We start from the raw sequence: 15,526 nt of genomic DNA, 5'->3' as shown, positions 1-15,526 counted from the left end.
ACTGTTACAGACCTATATCTATCCTACACTGCCTTTCTAAAGTCATTAAAGCCAAGTTAACAAACAGATCACCGACCATTCCGAATCCCACCGCAACTTCTCCACTATGCAATCTGGTTTCCAAGCTGGTCATGAGTGCAACTCTGCCACGCTCAAGGTGCTAAACAATATCATAGCCGCCATCGATAAAAGACAATACTGTGCAGCCGTATTCATCGACCTGCCCAAGGGTTTCGATACTGTCAATCACCGCATTCTTATCGGTACACTCAACTGCCTTGGTTTCTCAAAGGTCTGCCTCGCCTGGTTCACCAGCTACTTATCAGATAGAGTTCAGCGTGTCAAATCGGAGAGGGCCTGTTGTCTAAACCTCCGTCAGTCTCTATGGAGGTGCCACAGGGTTCAATTCTCGGGACGACTCTTTTCTCTGTATACATCAAAGATGTCGTGACCGCACATCACGAGCCTGAGACACTCTGCCAGACCCATGACTCATTCAGCTCTCATTCCCCCCTCCTTTATAGCAGAAGCATGAAACAAGTTTCTAAAGACAGTTGACATCTAGTGGAAGCCGTAGGAAGTGCAACTTGACTCCATAGACACTGTGTATTCGGTAGGCCAAGCTTTGAAAAACTACAAACCTCAGATTTCCCACTTCCTGGTTGGATTTTTCTCAGGTTTTCGCCTGCCATATGAGTTCTGTTATACTCACAGACATCTGATATACTCAACAGTTTTAGAAACTTCAGAGTGTTTTCTATCCAATACTAATAATACTATGCACATATTAGCATCTGGGACAGAGTAGGAGGCAGTTCACTCTTGGAGCGCTATTCATCCAAATGTGAAAATGCTGTCCCCTATCCTAAAAAAGGTTAACAAACCACCAGACGAGCTTCAATGCCATACAACACTCCTTTCGTGTCCTCCAACTTCTCGTAAATGCAAGCAATACTAAATGCATGCTCTTCAACCGATCGCTGCCCGCACCCAACCGCCCGTTTAGCATCACTACTCAGTCCTGACTTAACAAGTATATGTGGACAACTACAAATACTTAGCTGTCAGGTTAGACTGTAAACTCTCCTTCCAGACTCACATTAATCATCTCCAATCCAAAATGAACTCAAATTAATAATTATTAATTATTCAAAATTAATAATTAAAATTATAATTAAAATTATAACTTGCTTCCTATTTCACAACAAAGCATCCTTCAATCATGCTGCCAAACATACTCTCGTCAAACTGAATATCCTACCGATCCTTGAGTTCGGCAATGTAATTTACAAAATAGCCTCCAACACTCTCCTCAGAAAATTGGATGTAGTCTATCACGGTGAAATCCATTTTTTCACCAAAGCCTCATATACTACCCACCACTGCGACCTGTATGCTCTCGTTGGCTGGCCCTCGCTTCATATTCGTCACCAAACCCACTGGCTCCAGGTCATCTATAAGTCTTTGCTAGGTAAAGCCCCGTCTTATCTCAGCTCCCTGGTCACCATAGCAACACCCACCTGTAGCATGCGCTCCAGAAGGTGTATTTCACTGGTCAAAAATCACTGAAGCTGGAGACTTATATCTCCCTCACTATCTTTACGCATCAGCTGTCGGAGAAGCTTACCGATCATTGCACCAATACATAGCCCATCTGTAAATAGCCCATCCCCATTATGTTATTTATTTTTTGATCCTTTGCACCCTAGTATCTCTACTTGCACATTCATCTTCTGCACATCTATCACTCCAGTGTTTAATTTCTAAATTGTAATTATTTCTCCACTATGGCCTATTTCTTTGCCTGACCTCCCTAATCTTACTACATTTGCACACACTGTATATAGATTTTCCTATTGTGTTTTTGACTGTACGTTTGTTTATCCCATGTGTAACTCTGTGTTGTTTGTGTCGCACTGCTTTGCTCTATCTTGGCCAGGTCGCAGTTGTAAATGAGAACTTGTTCTCAACTGGCTTACCTGGTTAAAATAAAGGTGACATTTATTTATATATTTTTTTTAATACAAAAGTTTGAAGATGTAATCTGGAGACAGGAGACTATTGTATAAAACACCTGTCTTCTCTTTTCAACTTTCTCTGAATTTGGCAATCATCGCTCTGCTTCTACTGGGCATTCCACTGATTTTAAAACTCGGTCAACTTCTTCCATGACAGCAACACGGTTGTTCCCTATTTCCTCTGATGTCAGTGATGGGTAAGACTCTACAATGTCTGTTTCAATGAAAATGGTTTTTACCTACATCACGGATTTCCTCATCATCTGATTAATTTTCAGAGTCAGAGAGAGTCAGTATGGCATGATCATCCTCCAGAAAGTTGTCCACCACAACTTTTTCCAACTGATCTTTGTCCATAGCGCGTTTAACTTCAGGGCATCAATGCAACACTTTAATTTCTAGATGATATCTTTAAAAAAAAGCTGCGGTAGAAAGGATTATTCACACATACTGAGCAGCTCATGTTATAGACTGAAGCATGCTTCATGGCAGACCAATCCGAACTAATCTCTCGGCATGTCCAACCCATCGATTATCTCACCCAATAATATATACAGTATGTCTATATAGGTAGGTGTATGTATATATGTGTGTATATATATATGCATGTGTGTATGGATATATATATATTTACCCCAAAAATATGGGGGATTGGAAATTATGCAGACAATTACATTGGAAGCAACATTCTTTCCGCAATATTAAGCTGATCCACCTTCAAAAAACAAACAAACAAAAAAATCTGAGAGGTGCCAGAACCTGTTCCTGCAGGATCCGGCTCAAATTAAGCAATGCTAGTCAAGCAGCAAGAGGCTGCATGCTCCTCCAAAGAGGAGTTGATGCGTGAAGTGAAGTGTTCTTATAAGCCAAGTGATTTCTACATGCAATCCCGTGTGAAAGCAAGAGTTTTGATGGTTGCATTAAAAAGAGGAGGAGACCCAGTTGCTACAATCTTTAGGCCTATTTTCCAGCTGCTCTGCTATAAAACCGGAGTAGCCAGCCTAGCATGATTTAAAGAGCGGGAAAGCGGTCTCCATTCACTATTCAAGTGGAATGATTTGTATTTTTTCCCCTGCCCCTGTTCCTACACATTTGATAATGGGCCATTCTAAATCTTAACAAATTTCACATATTACTAAAGACAAGATTAAATTGAGAATAGTTTGATGGATAAAAATATGATCACTTGATGAGTGTACAGGGTGTGAGGCAACGAACAGATGGCAAGCATTTTTTGACATTTTTAAAACAGTCAATAGCCTATAGTTGCATCATGCAGCCCATATATACTGAACAAAAATATAAACGCAACATGCAACAATTTCAACAATTTAACTGAGTTACAGTTCATATAAGGAAATGAATCAATTAAAATAAAGTAAATAGGCCCTAATCTATGGATTTCACATGACTGGGCAGGGATGCAGCAAACCAGAAAACCAGCAAACCAGAAAGGGGCTTTATTACAGAGAAATACACCTCAGTTTCATCAGCTGTCCAGGTGGCTGTCTCAGACAATCACTCAGGTGAAGAGGCTGTATGTGGAGGTCCTGGGCTGACGTTGTTACATGCGGTCTGCAGTTGTGAGGCCGATTGGATGTACAGCCAAATTCTGTGGCATTGTTTTGTGTGACCAAACTGCACATTTTAAAGTGCCATTTTATTGTCACCAGTACAAGGTGCACCTGTGTAATGATCATGCTGTTTAATCAGCTTCTTGATATGCCACACCTGTCAGGTGGATGGATTATCTTGGCAAAGAAGAAATGCTCACAAACAGGGATATCAACAAATTTCTACACAAAATTGGAGATAAATATTATTTTTGTTGGTATGGAACATTTCTGGGATCTTTTATTTCAGCTCATGAAACACGGGACCAAAACTTTACATGTTGCATTTATATTTTTGTTCAGTATATGTTTTGATTTCTTTGACATTCTAAGGTGTGTATCATTCTCATCAAAATTTGCCAATATCTCTAAATCTAGCACATAGGACCTGTTTCAAATTATCACTTTTACTCTCAAAATAGCCACTTCATATGCACACTTGCTCTGGAATGTGAAAGTATATTTTCTATTTTATTCAGTTCATTTATTTTATTCTTAAAATGAAATCATATTAAATTAAATAAATGGCACAGGATATATGAGCATATCTTGTCTACTAAATGAACTTGCCTACAGCCTATGGTATGGTGCATAGCCAGATAACATACAGTACATTAGACCAACTCATATTCGGTTCTTCTGAAATACATTTTAATCATAATGTTTCTTCAAACCTGCCTAAAATAAATAACTGATTTATTGTGATGGTGTATATTAAATGGATTTATTAGACATTTTATATGTAGACGTTCCAAAGGCGCACATCAGTGGCCTGTATGTGTGGGGGCCTGGAAATGCTAAACATGTTAATGTTAATTCAAGGTCAATTACCTTGAGACCGGAAGTCATTTGCATGACAATGTCATGACTGCCACAGCCCTACATGTGTCCTATACTTTTGTTGCTAGCCTGTTTGTTTACCATCTCTACCTAACAGAGCTGTGTCTGAGGAGTCAGTTGGAACAGGAAGCAGATAAAAGTGACTAAGAGGTCAAAAGAAAGAGCAACCACACTAAAGGAAATCATTATGTTTGAGTGTATTTTTTTTTTTACACGGACAGTGCACATTAATCAACGTTTCAGTAAAAGTGACGGTTTTAGCCAGCCGGCTAATTTTCAACAGCAGTCCCTGAGCAGGTTATTAAAAACAATTACAATAACAATACAGACAATCAATGAGCAGTAAGCACACACAGAGCACCATAGGAAAAGCAACACGTAGCATGCACACAGAGAAAGATAGCACAAAAAGCAACAAGACAAAATCCATAAAAGCAACCAAGTGTATCCACGCCTCACAAGCTACAGACAACAGACAACATTGTTCATTTCCACAGACACTTTTATGTTTCTCAAGTTCCTCCGTGTTCTGTTCAGTTTCCACAGTCATCTCCGTCACCTACAGGAATCTTGTATCCACATACTTTCTGTAATGAGGTGATACAGCAGGAGTGAGTGAAATATTTTCACTCGGTTACTTGAATAGGTAACTTGGGTAAATAAATAATGGACCCAAGTGTCCAAAGTGTCGCCCATCACTTTTCTTTTAGGGTGATAAAATGAATTAGAGTTGGTAGATTAAAACACTGTGAGCTCACTTTCCTTATGACAAAACACTCCCATAGTTTTACAAAAGCAGCTGGGCATTTCCATGTAAAGGCCCAATGAGCACTAACTTGAAGTTCATAGGAGCACATCGCATTTGGTGTCAAATGAAGCCAAGAGTTTACCCAGCAACATATGTCGGCGGGCCAATAGCTTTCCACCAGTGGCAAAGTTAGTGGCCCACTGGCGGGCACTGCCTGCGGTTCGCCAGCATTTTGCTCATTGTTTTTCCAGTAGACAGCCAGCACTTTTACGACAGAGGTCCGCTTCTTGGCTGCTGGTTCATAATAAGTATTTGTTGGCGTTCCACGGTCGGTCCACCGTTCGTATTATTAGTATCTTTCCACACAATAATGAATCCAAAATATTGTACACCACTCTCAACAATGGTTGCAAATTGAGTGTTGAACACATTACAATATAAACATATCTACATTGAATACATGGTAACGATGTATTATACAATTAGTAATGATAATAAAATTAATATGTACATATATAGAGCGGGGGGTTCTAATTGTTATTATAGAAAATCCTGTCCTGGACTACAAAATTATGAGTATGTACAGTACAATACAATATACACAGACAAATATAAAATTGTTTATTGAGCCTCTTCAATTGGCCTGTCTGTCTTTCCTACCCCCTTCTCTGTCAGCAACTCCCTTCAGACATTGTGTTACCACCTCTTGGAGGTTCCCCTCTGTTGCCTCTTTTGTAGAGGGGTTCTTTCTTATCGCTGCTGAAACCACAGAACAAATCATTATAAAAAAAATAATTCATGAACGAACAAGGTCTAGAACTATTTAAACACATGGCTCAGATTCAAAACTGTCTCCAGTTTTAATCAAATATATCTATATTACCAGAAAGTGAATTCATCGACTAATAAAAATGTACTTTTTAAAGCTAGCTGCCTGATGTCCCTTATGTCCCAAGCCGGCCCAGTTACAAAGCCTGGACAGGTCTTTGGAGAAAAGGCAGACAAACATTCTCCTCACTGAGTCTTCGACGGACTTGCCCCCTTTAGCAGCCAAAAAACTTCACCTGTAAAATAAATTGTCCATAGTTGGTGGTCTACAGAGCAGGGAACCATACAGAAACTACAGGTCTAAAGTACCTCCAAAGAAATGCAGTGGGGAGCTCTTCCTAAACACAGACTTCATAAGCACTCAATTACTTAAATTCTTATGGTATAGGGGACGCTTGCGTCCAGGGAAAATGCAGGGCGGCAAATTCCAAAAAATTGATATAAATATCAAACTTTCATTAAATCACACATGTAAGATACTCAATTAAAGCTACACTCGTTGTGAATCCAGGCAGGGGGTCAGATTTTAAAAAGGCTTTTCGACAAAAGCATAAGAAGCTATTATCTGATGATAGCACAACAGTAAACAGAGGGTAGCATATTTCAACCCTGCAGGCGCTACACAAAACGCAGAAACAAAATATAAATCATGCCTTACCTTTGATGAGCTTCTTTTGTTGACACTCCAATATGTCCCATAAACATCACAATTGGTCCTTTTGTTTGATTAATTCCATCCATATTGTAACGGTTTTGACTTGAGGTTATTATTTATAGGGGTGCCAGGAAGGTTGTGCCTACCAGAGAAAACGTTGGTTTCTCCTTTTGATTTGGGAGGGAATGAGTCCCATCTGGTCCGTCTAATATATGCCATTTAGCGGAGGCGACTTACAGTCATGTGTGCATACATTCTACGTATGGGTGGTCCCGGATTGAACCCACTACCCTGGCGTCAAGCGCCATGCTCTACCAACTGAGCTACAGAAGGACCTACAAAAGTCAGGATGGAAATAAACTTTTCATAAACCCTTAAAACATTGGAAAGAACTTCAAAAACAACTATATTATTTTGCGTGGGTTGTATTAGCAACATCAATGCATACACACACATATAATAATATCACAATGAGTTCTGGTTCTTCTAGAAATGTCCTGTACCTTGGGCCTTAAAAGAGTCCATCCCGGTTAAGGAGTTCAGGGAACTCCCGTGACCTTAGTCACGCAATGTTTGTCCGTTCATTCCGTGTAGCGTAAACCCAGTATTAATCATACAATCAATATAACAATTATTTTACCACAGAACTTTAAAGCATATCAACTTTTACTAAGTCCTCAACTACAACTAACTACATAAATCATCACCTTATACATGACATCAAAACAAATTAAATACCGTATAAAAAAAGGTTGTAGTCAGTCGGTCAGTCAGACAAACCAATCCGCCAACAGATCTCCAGCGGAGAAAGGCCACGAAGAACAGAGAGGTGTAGTCCAAGGACGCAAAGAGTGGATCTGATCCTGGGTAAACTCTATTAGGCTACAAAACACACGTTTAACGGCAACAAAACAAACGGCATAGAGAAGCTTCGGAACTGAGGGTTGAACACATCCTCATTCACGTCTCCATCACAACCCCACTTTTGCGCAGCTGATGCTGGCTATTTAATTGGGAATTAAAGGGAAAGCGCCCTATTGGAAGGAGCTGCACTGAGACAGTTCAGAAAAATTCAGGGCCGTCACAATATATATCCAAAATGTCAATTTATTTGGCGCGTTTGATCCAGAAAAAAACAGCTTCCAAAATGCGCAACGTCATTACAAAATACTTCAAACGTTGCCTATAAACTTTGCCAAAATATTTCAAACTAATTTTGAAATACAACTTTAATAATCGATCAAATTGAAGACGGGTCTATCTGTGTTCAATACAGGAAGACAACAAAAAAAAGCTACTTTTCAAGTCTTGCGCAACTCTCAACAGTGTTACGCAGGTCCTAGTTGGCCCTACTTTTTCATTGCACAAATGAATAGCCTCAACGAAATTCCAAAGACTGGTGACATCCAGTGGAAGCGGTAGGAACTGAAAACAAGTTCCTAAGAAATTTCGTTTGCCAATGAGAACTCAGTGAACAGACAGACCTCAAAATCTGAACGGTTAGTCATTGGGATTTTGCCTGCTACATACGTTCTGTTATACTCACAGCCATGATTCAAACAGTTTTAGAAACTTCAGTGTTTTCTTTCCAAATATATTAATACTATGCATATCTTATATTCTTGGCAAGAGTAGTAGGAATTTGAAATTGGGCACACTATTTATCCAAAAGTGAAAATGCTGCCCCCTATACCTTAAGAAGTTAATAATCCTGCCTCCCAAGTGTTTGACACCGGGGAGAGGATCAATAACTTTAGCAACATCGAGGCAACATTAATTTTCATATTTTGATCTGGTTTCATCACATCTTCCAATTTCATGAAAAACATCATTTTGACTGTTCTTGCTCTTTAAACACGTTTTAACATATTCACTTTGGACCTGACTTGGTGAAGTACATAAAAATGGAAATTGTTGAGTGCAACAACTATGGCTCTGTCAATAGCACATACAGTGGTACCTTGAAAGTTTACTCAAAAGGCAAGGCACTGGTAAATATTTGAGTAAGGCTTTACAGTAAGCAGTGAGTTAATTTAGCACTGTTCCGGTGTCTCTATGGGTCAACTTTCATTGTTGATTTAACACTGTGTAATTTATTTTGAATTACTTTGCCTTATTTTCAGGTATCATACATTTAATTGCAACCTTTTCAGTGGCATGTTGAAAGAGTCATACAGTGTTTCATCTTATTTCTACCTACCTGTACAAAATATAATTGTTTAACTGGTTTGACTTGATTGTGTACACCTGGGGCAATGAAGATTCAGCTGAATGGACATTTACAGAATGTTCAGATATGTGTTGTGTAGATTAAATATTATATGAGAGTATATGTGCTCTATTTATTCTATCTTCAACACGCAGTTCCAAAACTGTATTCAAATAGTATAAAAAAAAGTACTTTTTGGGGATCTGTATTGAAATAGTTGTACCCACTTCCAAAGTAACTATTTGTTCCTTCACAAAACTTTACTTTCCACAAAGCAAAGTTACAACTTTAGTTATTCTAGGTCTGCTCTATGGGGCAGTTTATAGGGTTTTGGGGGCCCTAAGCAAGATACACATTTGCCACGGGATGGAAAGAACATTTAGCAATTTTTCCACAATTCTACACATTATGCTACGTTCATATGATATCTGAGTGAGAGTGACTAACAAAATCAATGGGGGTCCTAGGGAGGTCAGGGTCCCTTGTGCCCAGTCAGTAATTTGGCCATGAACACTACAAGGTTTATATAGCTGGCTCAACTAACTTTTGCCAGTTGAATGACTGTCAGTGACTATCACAACAAGATCTCACAATTTGACCAATTTGACTTCAGTTTCTGACATTTATCCATGTTTCTTCAAACTACAAATTTTGAAGTTGCACCAAACTCAACATTTTGAAGTGTTTTTGACACCCTAGGTTGACTCCTACTCAGCATTGTTCCGTTTCTACAAACGCCACATTTTCAAGTAAAGTGTTAAAGTTACAATATGTAACTTTATGGGCAACCCGACCATATTCACATATAAATGTGACTTATAGATATGTTATTCTCATTGAAAGCAAGTCTAACACCAACCCTGCTTGATGGTAAAAGTGCTCACTTCTGCGGCTAGTGTTCAGTTTTTAATGTATTTCCCAACCTCCTCAGAACAAGGACAGATGTCCAATTTCGAAGTCAACCTTGAGCAATCTGCCTGTACCAACAATAGGAAAACTGCTAATGCGCTACCAAATTTCGATTTTGCACTTTGTGTCTTCAAATATTTGTGCATTATACTATTTGCTTATTTCGCACTCTTTTAATGTCTCTCTCTCCCTTTTTCTCTCCCTGTCTCTGTCTCTGTTTTTATCTCTTCATCTCTCCACTTTTGAAACAGCAAACGGAAATCAACGTTCCTACTGGACAGGTTCAGGAAGAAATCAATCAATTTTAAAATGTTTTCTCTCTTCTCAACATGACCCGATACATTTGCAGGAAAGAAACACATAAGGGACAAATCCAAGCTTCAAAGTAATATGGCCTGAAAAGAGCAAATACACATTTCAAAGGAAAGGGGGTGAATCAAAAGAAACAGATTTACAAAAAAGAAGGCCAACATCTCAAGCATACCTTTCATTCTATGGCTGCTACTAGGCTTCAAATCTCAGGAGTGCCCCAGAGTGTTGGGTCTGCCCTTACAAATCCACTAAGGCGTCCATATCAACATTGATAAGGCTACCTTGCTAGTTTTGGTACAGCCTTCAAACTTTAAGGCACAAAAGCTATTATGAAACATTGGCAGCCATATTATCTACATCTAAAAATGACATACAGTAAGAACCAAGCACAGAATAAAGTCAATTACTCGCTCTGTTAATTAAACTTTGAGGGGTTAAACACATCACAACTGTCTTGGTCAATTAGCTTGTCATAATGCTTTCTTTCCATCATATAGAGTACATGACAGAAGCATGTCATACATTTTACATTCTTAAACCACCAACCACCACCCATCGATTATTGTATCAGTATTACAAGTTGAATTAAAAGCAATAACAGAGACACATCTTCACTATAACATCTTATTCTCAAAGGAGTAGGCTGGGAAACAAGATTTCGTGTACCTTTGGTTGTCTAACTAGAGAATCTGTGTTGGGTTTGTTGACTGATGTGCACTGGCAGAGTCTGGAGACAGCACTGTCCCATTGGGACTGAGCTTATTAGTAGTGAGATTATTTGGACCTGGACCCCATTTCTGGTCATAAATTCTTAAGGGCATTATACCATTAAATTGAATGCAATCAGTATACATTATTTAGATATGGAGGGGCTCCGGTCAAGGATCCAAGAGGTTCACAGATACATGTAGCATCAACTCCATTTTAAGTATTTAGTACACAAAAGACATGCTGGGTTAAAAACAACCCAGCCTTGGGTAAATAGTGGACAGAACACATGTTGGGTTATTTTGACCCAGTCAGTTGGTTCACTTAGTTGGGTTATTTACTTTGAAGACTGGAGGCGTGGCTTAGTATGAGTGTGGCTTTCAGAATATTATTTTTAACTGTGTAAGTAAATGTCATTCCGGTTAATCTTTGTTATAATGTCCTCACATGTTAAGGTTGAGCAAAGACACTTTTGTAGCTTTATTGAGGCTTACACACACTGGTTTCACTTCATTACGCACAACCCATGCCACAGTCTGTTTGGTGTTTAAATTCTCCCATGTTTCCTTGCTCCTCTGGGAGACATATTTAAAAAATGTTCCAGGGTAGCGTCAAAATACAACATCTCCTTCTGATGCATTTAGCATTGTTTTACAGAGCTAATAGAAGAATAGAAGAATGTAACTAGCTACATAAGCACGATAACACCATAAAATGTGATTAACGTTACCTAGCGTGTCCGCGGTTATAAGGAATATACACAAATATATTATGTTCCATACACATAGTGAGCTACAGTAGGCACGGTATAACACGACACACAGAAACTATTATAACGTAATAAGGCACTTACCTTGATAGTAATGCAGTCTGGATTTGAAGATGGAGACGCTGTGCCACTTGGGAGTCATAAAGCCAGGGTAGCTTAAAAATACAACACATGCTAATACTTCCCTGACGCAATTAGCATTGTTTTCCAGAGCTAATAGAAGAATGTAGCTAGCTACCTAATCATTGAGTATAACACCATAAATGTTATGAAATGAGTAACGTTACATCGCATGTCCACAGTTATTTTATTTATTTTACCTTTATTTTACTAGGCAAGTCAGTTAAGAACAAATTCTTATTTTCAATGATGGACTAGGAACAGTGGGTTAACTGCCTGTTCAGGGGCAGAACGACAGATTTTGTACCTTGTCAGCTCAGGGATTTGAACTTGCAACCTTTCGGTTATTAGTCCAATGGTCGAACCACTAGGCTACCCTGCCGCCCCGGAATAAGGAATATACACAAAAACATGCTACAGTAGAAACGACATGCATAAACTATTATAACTTAATAAGGCACTGATAGAAACGCACACATTTCCAAAGTTATTATTGGTAACGAAAACAACTTTGATTGCGATGCAGGTGACAGGTGGAAAATATGAACACGTGTGTGTGCAGGATGGCAGATGAGCCAATGTCTACAGACTTGAACTGCACAAACAATTGAGAAGTGTTTGGGGAATTTTGTCCAGGTCAGAAATGTCTAAAAGATTAATTGGTCCGCAAAAGTAAAAATGACTACTTGTATGTGAATAAATGAGGCGGAACACACCTCATTTCAAACTGTTATTAGATATAAAAAACGTATTATAAAATAATTAAAAATTGACAAATAAAAACAGGCTGCGAGCTTTGGTTTGAGGGCAGCGCCGATTAAATGTACTGTTACCGAACAATCACATTCTGGAAAGGAGAGAACGTTCTAACATCACGTGCATAAAAAAACTCATGCTGGGGTGACCGTTAGAGATATTTGGAACTCACACATGAATGGGTTAAGGGTCCCCTTCCCATGTCAAATGCTTGGATTCAGGAGGTGGGATTATTAAGGAGATAGGTTGACATGACCCAAATGCTAATTTTGATGCACCAATGGTAACATTATATTATCTTAAATAATTAAAATAAGTACCACTTTGTAACTAACATCAGAGAAGGCGTGTTTGCAGAGGGTCTTGCTTTATCTGGCTAGACAGATACTCTACTGGTGCCACAATTTGACTATGGGTGTAAGCAAATGAAATTAAAAGTTTTCACAATAAATCTATAGCTAAGATTTGTTTATATGTTTCCCCTTTCATCTGTGTCTGGTGTTAGCTAGTTACTGGCTAGCTAGGTCTTCAGCCAGCATGGAACAAAAGGGGGGGGGAAGAGTTGTTCAAAACTCTGACACAGTTGTCATATCAACACATCAAGTCAGTGCTGCTGTGAACTGCATCACAAGAGACATGCCAAATGGGAGATGTATAAAAATGTATTTAAAAAAAATTGTGATAAAGTAATTCAAACAGATTTTCACCAATAAAATGTCATTTACATTGACATTGCATCAGCAATGACAATTTTGTTTTAAACATATTCCATTGCCTGTCGCTTGTGATGCAGTTCATAGCAGCACTGACGGATGTGCTGATATGACAACTGCGTCAGAATTTTGAACAACTCATCCCCACCTTTAGTTCCATGCTGGCTGAAGAACCAGCTAGTTACTGGCTTGCTGTATTGTGATGCAGCATCTTGTGATGCAGCTCACTGCATCCAAATTTCTTGACATAGGTGATTCAAGAAGCTGTAGGTCAAGGTGAGGTCATTAAAATAACCTCTCTGCTAACTCAGCATGTCATTTCAAACTTAGTTAGCCATGAGAGAAAGTACCTTTTATCCAACTTTGAGCATTTCTATCCAAAACAATTATGGCAGATATTTTAGTCACTCAAAAGGCTATTTTACATGGGAATAAGAATGACTGTTCGGGGCCTTTAAACTTGAAACACATGTTGTTTGCATGTATATATTTTTCTACGGCTGGCCATGCTTTCCACCTGGCTACCACTACCCCGGCCAACATATCAGCACCCCTTCTCCTTCACCCAAATCCAGACAGCTGATGTTCTGAAAGAGCTGCAAAATCTGGACACCTTCAAATCAGCAGGGCTAGTCAATCTGGACCCTCTCTTTTTAAAATTATCAGCTGAAATTGTTGCAACCCCTATTACTAGCCTATTCAACCTCTCTTTTGTATCGTCTGAGATCCCCAAAGATTGAAAAGCTGCTGCAGTCATCCCCCTCTCCAAAGGGGGAGACACTCTAGACACAAACTGTTATAGAACTATAACCATTCCACCCTGCATTTCTAAAATCTTCGAAAGCCAAGTCAACAAACAGATCACCGGACATTTAGAATCCTACTGTACCTTCTCCACTATGCAATCTGGTTTCCGAGCTGGTCATGGGTGCACCTCAGCCACGCTCAAGGTCCTAAACAATATCATAACCGCCATCGATAAAAGACAGTACTGTGCAGTCTTCATCGACCTGGTCAAGGCTTTCAACTCTGTCAATCAAGCATTCTTATCAGCAGACTCGATAGCATTGGTTTCTCAAATGACTGCCTTGCCTGGTTCACCAACTACTTCTCAGAATGAGTTCAGTGTGACAAATCGGATGGGCCTGTTGTCCGGACCTCTGGCAGTCTCTATGGGGGTGCCAAAGGGTTAAATTCTAGGTCAGACTCTTTTCTCTGTATACATCAATGATGTCGCTCTTGATGCTGGTGATTCTCTGATCCAACTCTACGTAGAAGACACCATTCTGTATATATCTGGCCCTTCTTTGGACACTGCTAACAAACCTCCAAAGGAGCTCCAACGCCATACAACGCTCCTTCCATGGCATCCAACTGCTTTTAAATGCTAGTAAAATTCAACCGATTGCTGCCCGCACCCTCCCGTCGGACTAGCATCACTAATCTGGATGGTACTGACCTAGAATATGTGGACAACTACAAATACCCTAGGTGTCTGGTTAGACTGTAAACTCTCCTTCCAGGCTCTCATTAAGCATCTCCAATCCAAAATTACATCTAGAATTGGCTTCCTATTTCGCAATAAAGCCTACTTGAATCATGCTGCCCAACATACCCTCGTAAAACTGACTATCCTACTAATCCTTGACTTCGGCAATGTCATTTACAAAATAGCCCCCAACACGCTATTCAGCAAACTGGATGTAGTCTATCACAGTGCCATCCGTTTTGTCACCAAAGCCCCATATACTACCCACCACTGCAACCTGGATGCTCTCGTTGGCAGGCCTTCGCTACATGTTTGTCGCCAAACCCACTGGCTCCAGATCATCTATAAGTCTTTGCTAGGTAAAGCTCTGGCTTATCTCAACTCACTGGTCACCATAGCAATACCCACCCCTTAGCACGCGCTCCAGCAGGTATATTTCACTGGTCATCCCCAAAGGCAACACCTTTGGCCATCTTTCTTTCCAGTTCTCTGCTGCCGATGACTGGAACGAATTGCAAAAATCACTGAAGCTGGAGTCTTATATCTCCCTCTCGAACTTTAAGCATCAGCTGTCAGAGCAGCTTACCGATCACTGTACCTGTACACAGCCAATCTGTAAATAACACAAGCAACTCCCTCATCCCCATATTATTACTTACCCTCTTGCTCTTTTGCACCCCAGTGTCTCTACTTGCACATCTATCACTCCAGTGTTAATGCTAAATTGTAATTATTTCACATCTATGGCCTATGTATTGCCTACCCCAACACTCTTCTACATTTGCAAACACTTTACATATATTTTTCATTTTTTTTCTATTGTGTTATTGACTGTACAT

Source organism: Oncorhynchus keta, chromosome 28 (genome assembly GCF_023373465.1).
Source record: "Oncorhynchus keta strain PuntledgeMale-10-30-2019 chromosome 28, Oket_V2, whole genome shotgun sequence".
Lineage (NCBI taxonomy): Eukaryota > Metazoa > Chordata > Actinopteri > Salmoniformes > Salmonidae > Oncorhynchus > Oncorhynchus keta.
Note: the sequence above shows the minus strand (reverse complement) of the source record.